The sequence below is a fragment of the Erinaceus europaeus genome, chromosome 16 (genome assembly GCF_950295315.1).
Source record: "Erinaceus europaeus chromosome 16, mEriEur2.1, whole genome shotgun sequence".
In the NCBI taxonomy this organism is placed as follows: domain Eukaryota; kingdom Metazoa; phylum Chordata; class Mammalia; order Eulipotyphla; family Erinaceidae; genus Erinaceus; species Erinaceus europaeus.
In genome coordinates, this window is record NC_080177.1 from 21,748,102 (window position 1) to 21,764,219 (window position 16,118).

General features: G+C 39.9%; 1 protein-coding gene and 1 non-coding gene across 9 annotated transcripts in view; one reads left to right on the forward strand and one right to left on the reverse strand.

Moving 5' to 3' along the window:
- PEAK1 (pseudopodium enriched atypical kinase 1) overlaps positions 1 to 16,118 on the reverse strand; it is a 303,174-nt gene that overhangs the window by 7,930 nt on the left and 279,126 nt on the right. The gene's annotated exons all lie outside the window — the stretch shown is intronic.
- LOC132533589 (U6 spliceosomal RNA) lies at positions 15,753 to 15,855 on the forward strand. Its single transcript, XR_009545453.1, has one exon. It is a non-coding gene; the product is annotated as a U6 spliceosomal RNA (small nuclear RNA).

Consider the following 16,118-nt stretch of genomic DNA (forward strand, 5'->3'; position numbering starts at 1 on the left):
AAGAACATATTTTATGAGGTGGGGGTTGATGGGTCCTCAGTTCTGAGAAGCAGCATGATCTGATTTCTATTCAAATAGATTTTTTTGCTACCAGTGGTATTGCTGGGGCTCAGTGTCTACATGATCACTTCACTTCATGATAAAGATTCTTTATCTTTCAGATAGAGACAGAGATGGGGGGGGCAGGGAGAGGTACAGAAAGCAGGAGGGGGGTAGGGAGAGACTGAGACCTGTAACACTTCACTACCACAAGTGAAGCTTCCTCCTGCAGATGGGGAATGTGGGATTGAACCTGGGCCTTTGTATACACTACCAACTGGCTCAATAGATTTTTTTTTTAAAGAACTAAAGCAGAGGGATTTCAGGGGAGAGGAGTATGCCTCTCTCATATATATCAATGTATGTATATATATATCAATGTATGTATATATCAATAAAGATACGTATATATCAAGAAATATAAGTGATTAATGTCATACAAATAAATCTATGTATCCACCCATCCATCAATCTATCCACTGACTGACATATTTATCTATATTTATATACTGATATATTTATCTATCTATAGAGGTATCTGAAAATATGTTTCTTCAAAATTTTCCACCATATACCTAATTGGTTTGAAGTCACACTAAGTATTTATTTCTTCTTTAAGCAACTTCTGGCCATGAAACAGAGATATCCCTATACTTTGTTCAAGTTCAAACATATATCTTTCAGAAAATATTGTCTGCGAAAAGTTCTCCAAGTCTCAGCACATACAGTATAATATATAATCCCATATGCTCATCAATCACCACACAAATTACTTCTATACTGTACTGTAGGCACTATTTCATATTTATGTGTCACCAGGTATTTAAAAACCCTATACTAGTCATCACTTAGGTGTATAGGAGTTGAACCCAGGACATGGCACCATTAACCCCATTTCCAGTTTTAATAATGTGCTCAAGATCACATCACCTGCTGGAATAAAAGTTTAAAGGTACCAACTCCTCAGTCTTTGAAAAGTCAATCAAATACTACTAAATCTGGCTGAATAAGACTGTGTAGTCACTCTAACTGTCATGTGAAAGGACATTCACCAAGGACTTAGAAGGCCTGGGATTTTGCTCTGCCACCAGTTGTACAACCTTGGGCATTTGCATTTAGATTTCTCTGGGTCTTAGTCTATATCTCTTTAAATTATTATTATTATTTATTAATTAGATAGAGACAGCCAGAAATTGAGAAGGAAGGGGGTGACAGGAAGAGAGATAGACACCTGCAACAGTGCTGCACCACTCGCAAAGCTTTCCCCCCTGCAGGAGGGGACTGGGGGCTTGAACATGGGTCCTTGTGCACTGTAACATGTGAACTCAACCAAATGTGCCACCACCCAGCTCTGGTCTTAGTCTCTCTAAAATAAAGGAGGAAATATAAAAAACTATGGAAACCCTACTTCACAGAGCAGCTGTGAGAGTTTGAGGAGTTATGTAAAATATACTGTACACTACAAAGCTGTACAAATGTAACACCAATAATGACTATAATAGTAACTTGGAAATGTTAAAAGTGATATAATACTATGTAAACTTTAAGATGTTTCACACAAAGAGGACAAGACAGTAAAATAAATCTTTCTTTCGAATCCTGAGAGCCACCTGCCCAGCAGTGAGAGGGATTCTGACTGGTTTTGTGGAGAATGGCTACAGAGAGCCTGCTGAAGGTCATGGTGTCAATGCCAGGGCCAGCCCTGACAAACAGGTTCAAGACCATAGGTATGCTCAGATCCAAGATGGGCCAATCTATGGGAGGATTGGGGGTGGGGCCTAGAGTAGAGGCAGGTAGGTCTTGCCACATGTAAATTTTACTGTACCAAATTCACACTGAAAGAAACTTGATACTTTGTGGTTTGGCATCAAGCAGAGAGATTTTAACTGTGACTATTCTAACTATATTTACATATAACATGCACACACGCACACGCACACACACACACACACACACACACACACACTTTTATAAGGTCCTTCCAGAGTGCTGTGAATAGATAAGAACATAGACACTACAACAAAAATTTATGTTCAGCTTCAGAGATCAACTTGAGATAAAAGTTCAAAGTGATTTACAAAGAAGAAATGATGAATTGTCCAGCCATTCCAGATGCTCTGAAGGAAAATGGCCTGCCTAGATAGCTAGCCAACCCAAATAGGAGGCACTTCCTTATCGCTTCATTTTATAATATGTAGACAGGCTGAAGAATAATGGGCCACTCTAGCTTTAAGGACAAAGGAAAAAGACTGGAGTGTGAAAGAGGAAAAATGCTAAGATTTTTTAATTGGTTTATAACCATGAAAAAACAATCAGAACATGGAACTATGGAGATTTCCATAATAGGATTTACCATATGAAGTATGATATATATCTCATAAATCTTTATTATGGAGCCTACAATGATATTAATTTAGGCAGGAGCATTATGTTACTCTTTGCACCTCATAGTAGCCATTTTTCAAATGTTAATAACTTCACTCCTTTAGTTAAAAAAAAAACATTTTGAAACTCAGAATGACTTGACTTTAGATGATACATTTCTAGTCCAAACATTATTTCAGAAAAATATGCCACTTTTGGTCAGATCGAAGGGGCTTACAGTTAACAGTATTTATATACTTTCCCCATATTTGGGAGCTACTTTCTGCCCTGATCCAGCTTTCTAATCCTATTCCCAATTCTTACACCATCTTCCCAGATCATACTTTTAGCCCACCTGCATGTTAGCTGTCAGGCCCATGCAAAAATCAGTAAAGTCACAGGCCCCTCAGAATATACTTAAAATAGACTTCCTAGTTTCTTCCAACATGAGACCCCAAAATCTCATCTGCTATATTCTTACCTTTAAGTTCCTGCTTATTAAACAGTTTGTTCTGCTTTATATCTTAATGATTTTCAGCCACCAAGTTGCAGATACTACCATGATGCCAACCTTACTTCCCTGGGCAGACAACCTCACCAGTGTATCCTGGAACCTCACCTCTCCAAAGCCCTACCCGACTAGGGAAAGATAAAAAAAAGGCTGGGGATATGGATCGACCTGCCAATACCCATATCCAGCGGTGAAGCAATGACAGAAGCCAGAACTCCCACCTTCTGCACCTCATAAAGATCTTTTGGTCCATACTTCTGGAGGGATAAAGAATAGGAAAATTTCCAATGGAGGGGATGGGATATGGAACTCTGGTGGTGGGAACTGTACCCCTTTTATCCCACAATCTTGTTGATCATTATTAAATTACCAATAAAAAAAAGATGCCACTCTCTCCAGGACAAATGGACAGCTGGTGGTTGTTTTTCATTTAATTCCCTTACACAGTAATTTTCTCTATCAGTGATCAAAGTAACTTCTTGTATCCCAATTCCATTTATTTTTCCTGAAAGGAGTTCACACCCCGTTATCATAAAGCGTAGCTGACTTGGATGTGTAGAATCTCCAAAGGAAGACTGCAGTATTCAAGTGGAATGATTTCTGCAGAAATCCGAATCTCCTCTCAGTTTTGAGAGAGGAAGAAAACTGGAGCTAGAATGGTCCCATGCTATCATGTAAGTGTCCCTTTTCTAACGAGAGAAAAATCATTTCATATTTGTTTTGACTATGCAAGGGGAAACCTACTTAAAACACTGCCAACTCTGGCAGATTCTGTACTGTCTACATTTTCTGAATGAACCCCTGGGAAAGCCTGAGCTGCAGGGACTATAGGGGGAGCTGCAATACCAATCTGGGGTCACCTTATGTAAACTGTGCATCCAGGGAACAAAACCAGGCTGGTGAAGGCTAGTGTTGGTAAAATACAACCCAGGTTCTCTTTCTAAACAAGTTTTGGTTTTGATTTATGAAGGTACCAATGCCAAATCCACACAAAGGGAATGCTATGTGTGCAGAGCACTGTGGGTAGAGAAGCCTACTCTGAGCAAAGTGACCCTTGCCTATTTGTCCACTCCCAGGGCACACCTTGCAGAGCTGGTAGGCACATGCCTATCTGTATAAACACAATGATGTTGCTTTGCCAAGCATGTGATCTAGCTTTGAAGCCAGTCCCATCACACCAGAGGAAGCTTTGGTGTTGTGCTCTTTCCCACTTGTTCTCTGTCTTTCTGCCTTCTCTCTCTCTCTCTTTGAAACAGTCACACATCTGGGAGTGGTGAGGTCCTGAAGGATGAATAACGAAAATATACTTCTTCAAAAACGGAAGTTTAAGAGGACATTTAGTGCTTGGCTGAGTTAACAGAATTGAATGAAGGCTGGGGAGAGAGAATAAATGTGGATTCCCATCAATATGATAGATTTGACAAGTTCCTGACAAGTATCCTCAATCCTTCCCATCTGTAGGACATCAGTTTTTTTATTCTTAAAGATTTTATTTATTTATTAATAAGAAACATAGGAAGAGAGACAAAGAGCCAGACATCACCCTGGTACATGTGCTGCTGGGGATTGGACTCAGGACCTCATGCTTGAGAGTCCGATGCTTTATCCACTGTGCCACCTCCCAGACCACAGGACAACAGTTTTAAACAATATGGCTTGTGCCCCAAATGCAGTGGAGTAGAAGAAACCCTTTAACCATCAATAAATCATCTCCTGAAAAGTGGGGAAAACAAAAACTATGCTTTCAGAAGCAGAACTAAATTAGCCTCTTGCGACCTTCTTAGACCCAAGTCAAAGCACATACACTGACATATAAAAGCCTGATCTTGGTTGGGAAGCAGAGATTGACAATAATTCCTCAAACACAATTTGATGTTAAATTCCAAACATTCATTTCAATAGTGGGGCTCATTTTGCGTGTTGCTCACGGCAACTGCTCTGCATACCTTTGAAACAGAACTGCCATTATAGAGTTGGTATATTTGTAATAATAATCTCAACCTAGAGAGCTAACTTAAAAAGCAGACAGTGAAGCAATTACAGAAGCCAGACCTTCCACCTTCTGCATCCCACAATGATCTTGGGTCCAGACTCCCAGAGGGTTAAAGAGTAGGAAAGCTATCAGGGGAGGGGATGGGATACAGAGGTCTGGTGGTAGGAATTGTGCGAAGCTGTACCCCTTTTATCCTATGGTTTTGTCAATGTTTTCTCATAAATAAAAAATTTAAAAAAAAGAAAGAAGTAAACAAAACAAAACAAAACAAAAAGCAGACTGGGGAGCTGAGGGGAGAGGGAGAGCTTTGACTGTAAAACTCCATTACCAGCAGTCAGGAAAGAGACAGTGTTGTGTGTCTAATAATGCTGACTGAATTACCCTTTTTAAGAAGGGCCATGATACTTGGCACCTGTTAAAAGGGTGTGCTATTTGGTGCCCTTTCAATGTTGGGCAACGAAACAAGTATTCTGTTTAAGGTAACAAAACTGGAACATGGGGAGAAGGGCAGGCATCTGGTTAAACAGGATGGCATGGAGGTGGAATGATTCTGATCTGAAATGGAGCGGGATTATCCACTCCTCTTACCTTGTTTCTTCTTCCCTGGGGCTCCTTGAAATGCTGTCCTCTGAGGCTAGGTGGTGGTGCATCTGATAGAATGCATGTGTTTGAGCCCCTGGTCCCTACCTGCAGAGGGAAAGCTTCACAAGTAGTGAAGCAGTGCTGTAGGTCTCTCTTTTCCTATCAATTTCTCTTTCACTATCCAATAAATGAAAAAGAAAGGCTTTCAAGGAGACCACCTGAGACTGCAATAAGACAGGACTAGAACTACTTTGGGAACCCACCAAATCACCAGAGCATCCAGAGACCACAAGTCTGCAAAGACCTCCAGCTCTACCCAGTTGAGAAACTTCTCTAAAGAACAAGGAATATCAAAGATCACCTAAGACTGCAACAAGATGAGACTGGGACTACTTTGGGAACTCACCAAGTCATCAGTGAGTGCAAACACATGTGGCTTTCGGACAGAAAGGAGCCTAAGGAGACATTCCTGGGGTTGAAGCCTAGATTTACTCCCGGGCAGCTGGTAACAGTTTACCAGCTGAGGAGCCACCTTGTCAGTTTTTACCAACAAAAAGACTGCTGAAGGGAGAAGACTCCCCTAAGACTCACCAAATGCAACTGTGAGTCTCCATTTGCTACTGCCCTCAGAAGCTGGAGCAGCAGGGGGGAGGCCCTGTGCTAACATCTGGGGCAGAGAACTGACCAGGAGAAGATCTACACCCCAGTGGTCTAGCAGTGGGGCTATATAGTGGGAGTATTTCCACATTGTTCTCCTGATGAGAACATGGTGAATAATTGCCTCAGAAGCTACAGACTATAAACAGGACTTGTTTAGAAACTCACGGCGTCCATCAGTGTTGCCCGGCTTGGCAGAGAAGCTCAATTGAGCCTGGAGCTTTGGATCCTTGGGGTGTGAGAGTCTCTTTGCATAACCACTGTGTTATCTCTCCCCTGCTCTGCTTTATCTCTTGGTCAGGAGTGAGTGATTAAGCTAAAAAACTTACTCAGAAGGTAAAAAGCCCTCAGGCTCCCATAGCCTACAGGGAAGAAAAAGAACAAAAGAGGCTTTAACAGCACTGTGCTTCAACTCAGGGATTGAGATAACAATAGAACAACTATTAACTTCTACAACTGTGACCTTTTTTTTTTTTTTTAAATTTTTTATTAAGAAAGGATTAGTGAACAAAAGCATAAGGTAGGAGGGGTACAACTCCACACAATTCCCACCACCCAATCCCCATAACCCACCCCCTCCCATCTGTGACCTTTTTAAGTAACTTATTTAGACACAAGTCAATCCAGGCAAGAGTGATCAGTAGGCTGAAAAGTACTGAGAGAAGGACCTCATAACACACTATAATAATGGTTAAACCAAGGAGAAACATTGGAGAAATGAAACAGAACAAAAGTCCAGCTAAAAGACCCCCAAAGGTAGAAACACAGAAGAATGAGATCAACATCCAAACACTAGCTGAGGAATTAGTCACAGGACTGAGGAAAGAGTTTGAAAGAATTATCAGAAATGCAGAAACAACAGGGAGTCGGGTGGTAGCTCAGTGCGTTAAACCCATGTGGCACAAAGCACAAGGACTGGCCTAAGGATCCCGGTTCTAGCTCTGGCTCCCCACCTGTAGGGGAGTCACTTCAGAGGCAGTAAAGCAGGTCTTCAGGTGTCTATCTTTCTCTCCCCTGCTCTGTCTTCCCCTCCTCTCTCCATTTCTCTCTGTCCTATTCAACAATGATGACATCAAAAACAATAATAACTACAACAACAATAAAAAATATAAATCACTTTATAAAAAAAAAGAAATGCAGAAACAACAGATGAGACTCTGAAAGAAATCACTTGCTACCTCGAGGTAATTAGAGAGTTGAAAGCTGAAATAGCTGAACTAAGAGCACAAGTAGCTGAACAAGGTAATATAGTATCAGAACAGGATAACAAAATAGCTAAGCTACAGAAAACAACAGAGGAGATAGAGAATAGAATGAGGCTGAAGACAGAATTAGCAAGATTGAGGATGAATTAGAGAAAACTAAGAAAGAGGCAAGAGATCTCAAAAAGAGATTAAAATATACTGAAAACAACAACAGAGACATATGGGATGACTTCAAAAGAAATAATATAGGCATTATAGGCATATATTGTTCCAGAGGAAGAAAGAGAGGGAGGGGAAGAAAGCGTTCTACAGGACATAATAGATGAGAACTTTCCTAGTCTAGACAACATAAGACATAAAGGTTCAAGAAGCCCAGCGGGTCCCAAACAGAATTAACCCAGACTTAAAGACACCAAGACACATCATATTTAGGATGGAAAGGAATAAGGATAAAGAAAGGATCCTGAAGGCTGCAAGAGAAAAACAGAAGAGTCACTTACAGAAGAAAACCTATAAGATTAGCAGCAGACTTCTCCACACAAAGACCAGAAGAGAATGGCAAGATATCAACTGAGTGTTCAATGAGAAAGGCTTTCAACCAAGACTACTATATCCTGCTAGACTGTCATTCAGACTAGATGGAGGCAGAAAAACTTTCTTAGATAAGCAACAGTTGAAGGAATCAACTATTACCAAGCCTGCCCTGAAAGAAGTTCTGAAAAGTCTCCTATAAACAATCAGACCACCAAATATATGCCATATATCAAAACACTCTAAAAAGACACAATAATGGCATCAAAATATCTTCAGTCTATAATATCAATGGCCTGAATTCACCTATTAAAAGGCACAGAGTAGGAAGATGGATCAGAAAACACAACACAACCTTATGTTGTCTGCAGGCAACCCACCAAACTCAACAAGACAAAACACAGACTCAAAGTGAAAGGTTGGAAAACTACCATACAAGCCAATCAACCACACACACACACACACACACACACACACACACACACACACACACACACACACACACACGACAGGAACAGCTATTCTCATATCTGACAATAGATATTCTCATATCTATTCTCATATCTCATAGACCTTAACATAAATACAATTTAAAAAGATAGGGTAGGGCAGCTTGGAATGTTCCTACTCATGACCACAGAATGGGAGCTCAGATCTATAGGGATGCAGAGGTCACATAGGCTCCTAAGCTGAATATGAGCCCCAGATCAGTTCAAATTGATGGGGTTTATAGTCAATAATATTTATACACTTTTCCTATCTGGGAGCTACTCTCTTCCCTGATCCAGCTTTCTGGTCCTTTTTCCAGCCATGACATCATTTCCTCAAACAATAATGTAGATCCACCTGCATATCAGATGTCAGGCTCAGGAAAAACAAAAACAAACAAACACAAAACAACTAGTATAGTCATGGGCTCTTTGGAATATAACTAAAATAGGACTACTAATTATCTACTTAAACGGAGATTCCCCCAACTCTTCATATGAACTTTTCCAGCCTTTAGGTTCATGATTAGTCAACAATTTATTATTATTATTATTGGCTCTATATGTTAACTCTTTTTTTCAGCCATCAGGTTCTGGATGCTATCATGATGCCAACTGGACTTCCCTGGGCAGACAACTCCACCAAAGTGTCCTGGAGCCCTGCTTCCCCAGAACCTTCCCCATTAGGGAAAGAGAGAGATAGGCCGGGAGTATGGATCAATCTGTCAATGCCCATGTTCAGCGGGGAAGCAATTACAGAAGCCAGACCTTCCACCTTCTGCATCCCATAATGATCCTGGGCCCATATTCCCAGAGTGATAAAGAATAGGAAAGCTATCAAGGGAGGGGATGGGATACAGAGTTCTGGTAGTGGGAATTGTGTGAAGTTGTACCCCTCTTATCCTATGGTTTTTGTCAGTGTTTCCTTTTTATAAATAATAAAAAAAAAGATAGGGAAGAACATTACTTAGTGCTCAGAGGGTCAATCAATCAAGAGGACTTAATGATTATCAATACATCTATATACCCAAGGAGAGGCCATCTATATACAACAAACATCTACTGAAAGAGTTACAGCAATATATTATCAGCAACACAGTAATAGTAGGGGACTTCAACACCTCACTCTCTCAATTTGACAGATCATCCTGGCAGAAAATAAATAAAGAAACGAAGGAGTAAAATGAAGAAATAAGATAAGCTAGAACTATTGGACATTTTCAGAGTAAAAATAGTGATTTCACTATTTTCAGCCCATCTTGGATGGAGCTTGAAGGAATCATGTGAAGTGAAATAAGTCAGAGATAGAAAGGCTGATCACGCACTGACCTCAATTCCTTGATCTTTCTACAGGGAATATTGCTTTATTTGTTACCACAGAACTAAGCACATCTTCTCTGACCTCAGGCCATTACAAATATATTCAAAATGGATTACATATTTAATATAAAGATGTTGCTTGGGTCCCAAGTACTCAGACTCTGTGCTGTAGGACTCTGATCTGAGATCTGTAGGGTAAGTTTGGTTAACTTGTGACCTAAATTGCTGTAGAAATGTTCATATGCTCCCAAGCCCATTCTGGGATCTTGAAAAGAGATTCAGGATGATAACTGCTTAAGGTTTTATTACTTTGTGACTCGTCCTCATCAAATATTTTCATGTTCTCATTCAGCATGTGGATCAAAAGAAAATTACTTGTATCTCTGAGCTACTAATTTAGGCTGACAGAATGAGGTCCAGGAGGTTCATATCAGAGCAATAGAGGCACAGTTCAATGACCAGCTCAGGGCCTAGATAAGGAGGTTATAAGTGTCTACAGTAGACGGTTGATCAACTGTTTTCTGTACAGTTTCTTTTTCTTTTAACCAGAGCACTGCTCAGTTCTGGCTTGTGATGGTGCTGGGGATTGAGCCATGGATTTTGTAGCCTCAGGCCTGAACACCTTTTCCATTAACACTATGTGATCTCCTTGCTCTCTGTGCAATTTCAATGTTGGGCATATCTGTGTGGAATTAAGAAAGTGGAAGTAGTTTTCTTGCTATCATTTTCCCCTTGTCACAAAGCCAGCAATTAACTGTCTGTGCCTACAATCTGAACTAGTTGTAAATTCCTACTGATCATAGTTATTCCTGTTAATGCTTTTTCATTTAGTATCCTGCTTTCTCAGCATTCATCCAAATGAGATAAGCAGAGGCTCTAGAGTCAAGATGCAATAAAAGATGCTGGTCTCCACAGTTCACCCCCTACTTTATTACAAGCTTTTAACAAGATTCTTGGCATAGCTGGAGGAAATGAAACTGGTCCACTGCTCTAATAGGGACGAGGACTTTGTCACTGAGTTCTCTGTGCTTTGTCCTTGAGAACAAAGATGTGTACTACTTCTAAAACAGAAGGCACCTACTACCATAAATTTGGGATTTGGGACGGCTGGAAAAACAAGTCATAAATTTCCTTTTTTTTTTTTTTTTTTTTTTTTTGCTTATGAGATGTTTTCAGCTTTCTCAGAGTAATTTCATTCAATTTTCTCATGTGGTCACAGACAATAGCATTTGTTATACAGTGCTATCAAGAAAGCAATATTTAAAAAAAAACCAAAAACGTTGCCTCACCACCTGTACATCCTGCTTCTAGGCAAAAGGTTGATACTTGCTCGTCTAGGAACAACAGTGAGGAGCTGTGGAGCCTGTCCACTGAGCCAGGCATGATAATAATAGGAAGCCTGCCATGAAGCTGGGGGAGCTTATGCAAAGACAATCAGTCCTTCTGAGCCCAGCTTCTTCCTATGTAGAATGTGGAAGGCCCATTCTTGTAAAGTTGACTTTATTGTACTTGAAGAATAATGTGACTGAGTAGTGGCTACCTAAATTCTTTGAAAGAAGAAAAGAGCAAGGTAGATTTTCCCCCTCTAATTTAGATCAGGGAAGTTATTATTATTATTATTATTATTTTAAGAATTAGAGACCAGAGTATTATTGTGACATATGTGAAGCAGGGAACTGAGCCTGGAACTTCATACATATTAAGTCTGGCACTTCACCTTTGTGCAACCTCTTAGGCCCCAATTATATTTATGTTTTATTTAGAGAGTAGGGAAGTTAGGGACTGGAGGCCAGTCAGTGATAGTCCCCAGAGATTTATGGCCCTGTCTACTAGATGAAGGTTCACCAAATGGTGATGAGGGTCTAAAAGGAGACACGGATGAGACAGAAATAAGAGTTGAAGGTTAAGTAGTGTCCAGTATCAATTTGGCCTTTCCTTTATCCAGACAGTAAAATGCAGGCTGTGGTCACTGTCTCCACAGCCTCCCTGTTCTATGTGCTCTCTAACTCACTCTATCTGGTCTCCACTGCCACTGTTACTTAGACTTTCTTTCTTGTTTATTAAAGACTGAACTCCAGCCTTTTCCTCATTTTGGTCAAGCCCTCTGCAACCTGGGACTCTGATCTGTGGAAGCCTGCCCTTTGCTACTTCTTTTCCAAATGTTCCTAATTTGGGTCAGTTACAGTTCCCAGGGTTCAGAATCCACTGCTACAACTGCATACATTCCCACAGTTCAGATCTATGAAGAGACTGGCTAATCATATCACTAGCTTTGGCCTTTCTGCTGAGTATTAACTCCACATTTTCATCTGGCTACAGGGTTTCTCTGACTTAGCTGTTTCATGGACATGTTCCACAAAGATCTCATCTTCATGAAGTTATATTTCAGTGAAGGGCACCACCATCTCCTTGGGGTGATTTCTTCTGGAGATTTCTGCAGCTATGTTCTCATATCACACCCATCCACTCACCAAATATGCTGCTCTGTTTCAGTTCCTTTACCACCTGCATCTTCTTTTCACTGGTCTTATTTCAGGGTCTCATTATTATTGACATGGAACCTTGAAGTGGCTCTCCTACTTCCAGGCCTACTGAGTTCTTTCACCAGAGCTTTCTTTTAGTGGGGGAAGGAGGCACATTAACTTCAGTTATATAATGGTAGTATTATATAACTGGAAAACTGGTGCATGGTAGTTCAGGGATAGATAAGTCCACCAATACAGTGTGAACCTCCCTGAGAATACACAGAGAAGAGCCATTAACATGTTCTCAGAGGATCAAAGAAGAGAAGTCAGAGTTGAGTTTGCATAAGAAAATAGAAGTATTCTAAGTACTCATGGGAAGAGAGTGGAGAAAAAGTTACCATTTGCACGTTTTGTGCCAAATGATGTTCTGAGCACTATACATAATACTTTGTTCATAATACTCCTGTGATTTCTCAGAATGTCTGTAAGAAGAATGAAGTATTTTCTCTACTTTATAGATAAAGGCACTGGGCTTAGAAAAGGTTAAGTAACTGGGCCAAACTAATACAGGTAGTAGATTACTAAAACACAAATTTAAACCCATGGCAACTTGATTAAAAGGCCAAATTTTTAATCACTATGTCAGCAGACCTCAAATTTTGTGTGTAAGGGCCATCTGGGGTACTTGCTGTAATACAGCTTCCCAGAAGTCCCTTCCAGACATTCTGACTCTAGCGGGGGTTGGGGCTGAGGGCACAACACTGTAAATGGGACCTATTAGGCAAGTCTGAAATAGGTCAACTGCAAATGACAATTCTCTTCCCAGAAGAGTTGCACAGACAGAGGCACTAGAGTGTATGCGAGCCCAGCTAGCTTCACACACCAACTATCTTTATTGGGCTAGAAAATGGGTCTAGAGAGAGGAATAGCTTTTTGGATGGCTCCCTTTCATAAGATCAGTGTCAAATAATCCAAACCTTCCTTAGTTTACACTATGACATCATTCCTAAAGACAAAATTAAAATGATCTATACTTGACACCACATTAACACAATAATTTGTATATTACCATTTTTAGGTCTACCTTTATTTTGCTCATTTATTATTTTGGTGGTGCTGGGGTCTTATGCATGTACAATTTTATCACCTTGGGTGGCTTCTTCATTCAGATATAGAGAAACGTCACAGTACCAGGCTTGAACTTGGGCCACGTGTTTGGCAAAGCAAATATTTTATTCAGTGAGTTCTCTTTCCAGTCCAAGTCAATTTTGAAAAGTTATGATTATATAATTTGTATTCTGCTATTCTCATGTGACATTTTGTAGAAATGTTTTTCATGATATAATCTACATAATCACCATTTTAATGGTCGCAAACATTTCATTGGACTAATGTACCATAATTTATTAAATTGCTTCCTTAATATCAGGCACTTAGTTTGTTTCCAATTTCTGGTAGTGCTTAAATTCTTGAGGATGTTAACATTTAGTAGTTTTTCTTATAATTTTAAGGGAAGATGCTCATGTCTTTGAAGTAATGAGAAAGAAAATCTTTACGTACAGAACATCTAAATATGCTCAGGCTCATGGCTAATATTAAAGAATAATAGTGAGTGATCTAAAGAATGATGAACAGTAATTTCCACCATTGTTAATAACAATACTGAATTATTGCATATTTAATATGTACTTTATAGTTTACAAAAGCAGTTTCATTACATAAAACATATGCGTTAGAACAATTTTATGAGGTATGCAGGGCAATTAGTATCCATTGATGTGAAAACCATGTGATATAAAAACATGGCTTGCTTAAGAATACACAGAGATAGATTTGGATGCAGTTCAACTGGTTTAAATTTCCTTCTCTTTATTCTGTATTGTGATACTTTTTAGTTTAAGACCAATAAAAATAACAAAGGTATTCATAGTGAATGAAAACAGAATAAAGCTGTGGACTGAGTAGTGCCTTACATAAACCCTTACTGAAACGCTAACATCTAATTTTACACATATGCCTCAAGCTTCACATGAGGATATAGCAAAATGTCCTCCTGTCTGACTTCCAGAACTGTACAGTCTATGGTGTTTTGTTATGATAGCCTGCACAGAGTAAGATTATGATTTTGGCGCTGAGAAATGGGGGTGTCGCCAAAACAAATACTCAAAAAGGTAGAAGCTGGAATAGTTTTAAGCACAGGACAGAAAAAGGCTACATAGGAGGTTGGATGGTGGCTCATTCTGTTGAGCACAAACATTACCATGTGTGAGGACCCTGGTTCAAGCCCCCGTTCATCACCAGCACGGGGAGGAGGGGCGACACTTCACAAGCAGTAAAGCAGGTATGTAGGTGTATCTTCTTTCTCTCCTATTCCTCTATTTCCCCTTCCTTCTCAATTTCTGTCTGTTCTATTAAAAAAAAAAAAAGAAAAGAAATGGCCACCAAGAGTGAAGGATTCGTAGTGCCAGCCAAACCCCAGGGATTATCTTGGTAGAAAGGAAAAGAAAGGGGGGGGCTAGATAATCATGAACAGATTGCTACTAAATATACATACATTAGGGTGATCCTGGTAAGGTCTCAAACAAATCAGGAGTGTGCTGTTAGAAATGGGAGAGAAAGTGATCTTGAAAAATGGCAGAGAACTTAACTATGTTCTAGTATTTTGCAGAATGTAGAATTTGTAAGTACTGAAGGAGGATATTTGGCTGAGGAGATTCCTAAGCAATGTGTTGAACGTGGGTTTTGTTTCCTCCTATCTACTTATAGTAAAACGTTCAAAAAAAAGAAATAAATTAATGAAAGGAACTGTTAAGGAAAAGAAGGAGCAGCAGGAGGATAGGAGAGAGAGAGAGAGATATGGAGAGAGAAATCAATCTTGGGATGGGGAGAAAGCATGATGGTTATGCAAAAAGACTTTTAAACCTGAGGCACCAAAAGTCCCACCATATGCCAGAGCTGAACAACACTCTGATCAATTTCTCAGTCAATCAAGTTTGAAGACTTGGGAAGTTCTGAGCCTATCAATATTTCAAAATCAAGAGTATTTATTCTAAAGAGAACACTAATTCCTGAATAATACATATTTACCATATGGTAAATAGGTCAGGGGTGTGACTCAAACAAATAATCAGCCATCTCACTAGAAGCCAGGAATAGAGATGGGATTATATTGAATATTAGCAAAGATGCAGCCTTAAATTTGAAGGAAGGAGAAAGTGGGAGAGAACGTTATTGGATTTTTTGTAGTCTACAGGACTAGACCAGAGTACATTATTCTTGAAAGAAAGTTAAGGATGACTCAAGGTGTTCAGAGATCATCAGGGATGCTCCTCCCACCATCACTCCAGCATAGAGCTGAGCCTCCAGATTCAGAGGGCAGGATGTGATCCAGGGAGTGGCAGAGAACTCTGCAGGCTGGGCCCTTTCCAGGAGCCAAGGAATCAGAGTCATGGGGTGATGCTGCTACTTAGAGGGCCAGGGCCAGGGAGTGTTGAATCGAAGAGGGCTATGTTTGGAGTCAAGGGTTTGAACTTGTTTGGAATCTAGTACGCTTTCTTTCCTTCCTTCTAATTTCTCCCTTTTAGAAAGTGATTGTGCCTGCTTCAGCTGTAAATAGGCCCAAACTGGACCAATACAGAGAAGATTAGTATGGCCCCTGTGCAAAGATGACATGCACATTTGTGAAGCATTTCATATTTTTGTGTGGCTTAGAAAGGAAGTGAAGGCAGGGTCAGAGAAATTAATAAAAATGGGAAAAATAAATATATTTTTACCCATATCTATGACCTTGGAAGGACTAGGGTAGTTTTCACTGGAGAGGAATAGGGGCACAGAACTCTGGTGGTGGGAATTGTGTGGAATTATACCCCCATCAGCTCATAATTTTGTAAATCACTAATAAAAAAACTAAAAATGAAAGAAACAAAAATTATTGTCTACTCTGTGTCTGCCTACTACTATATT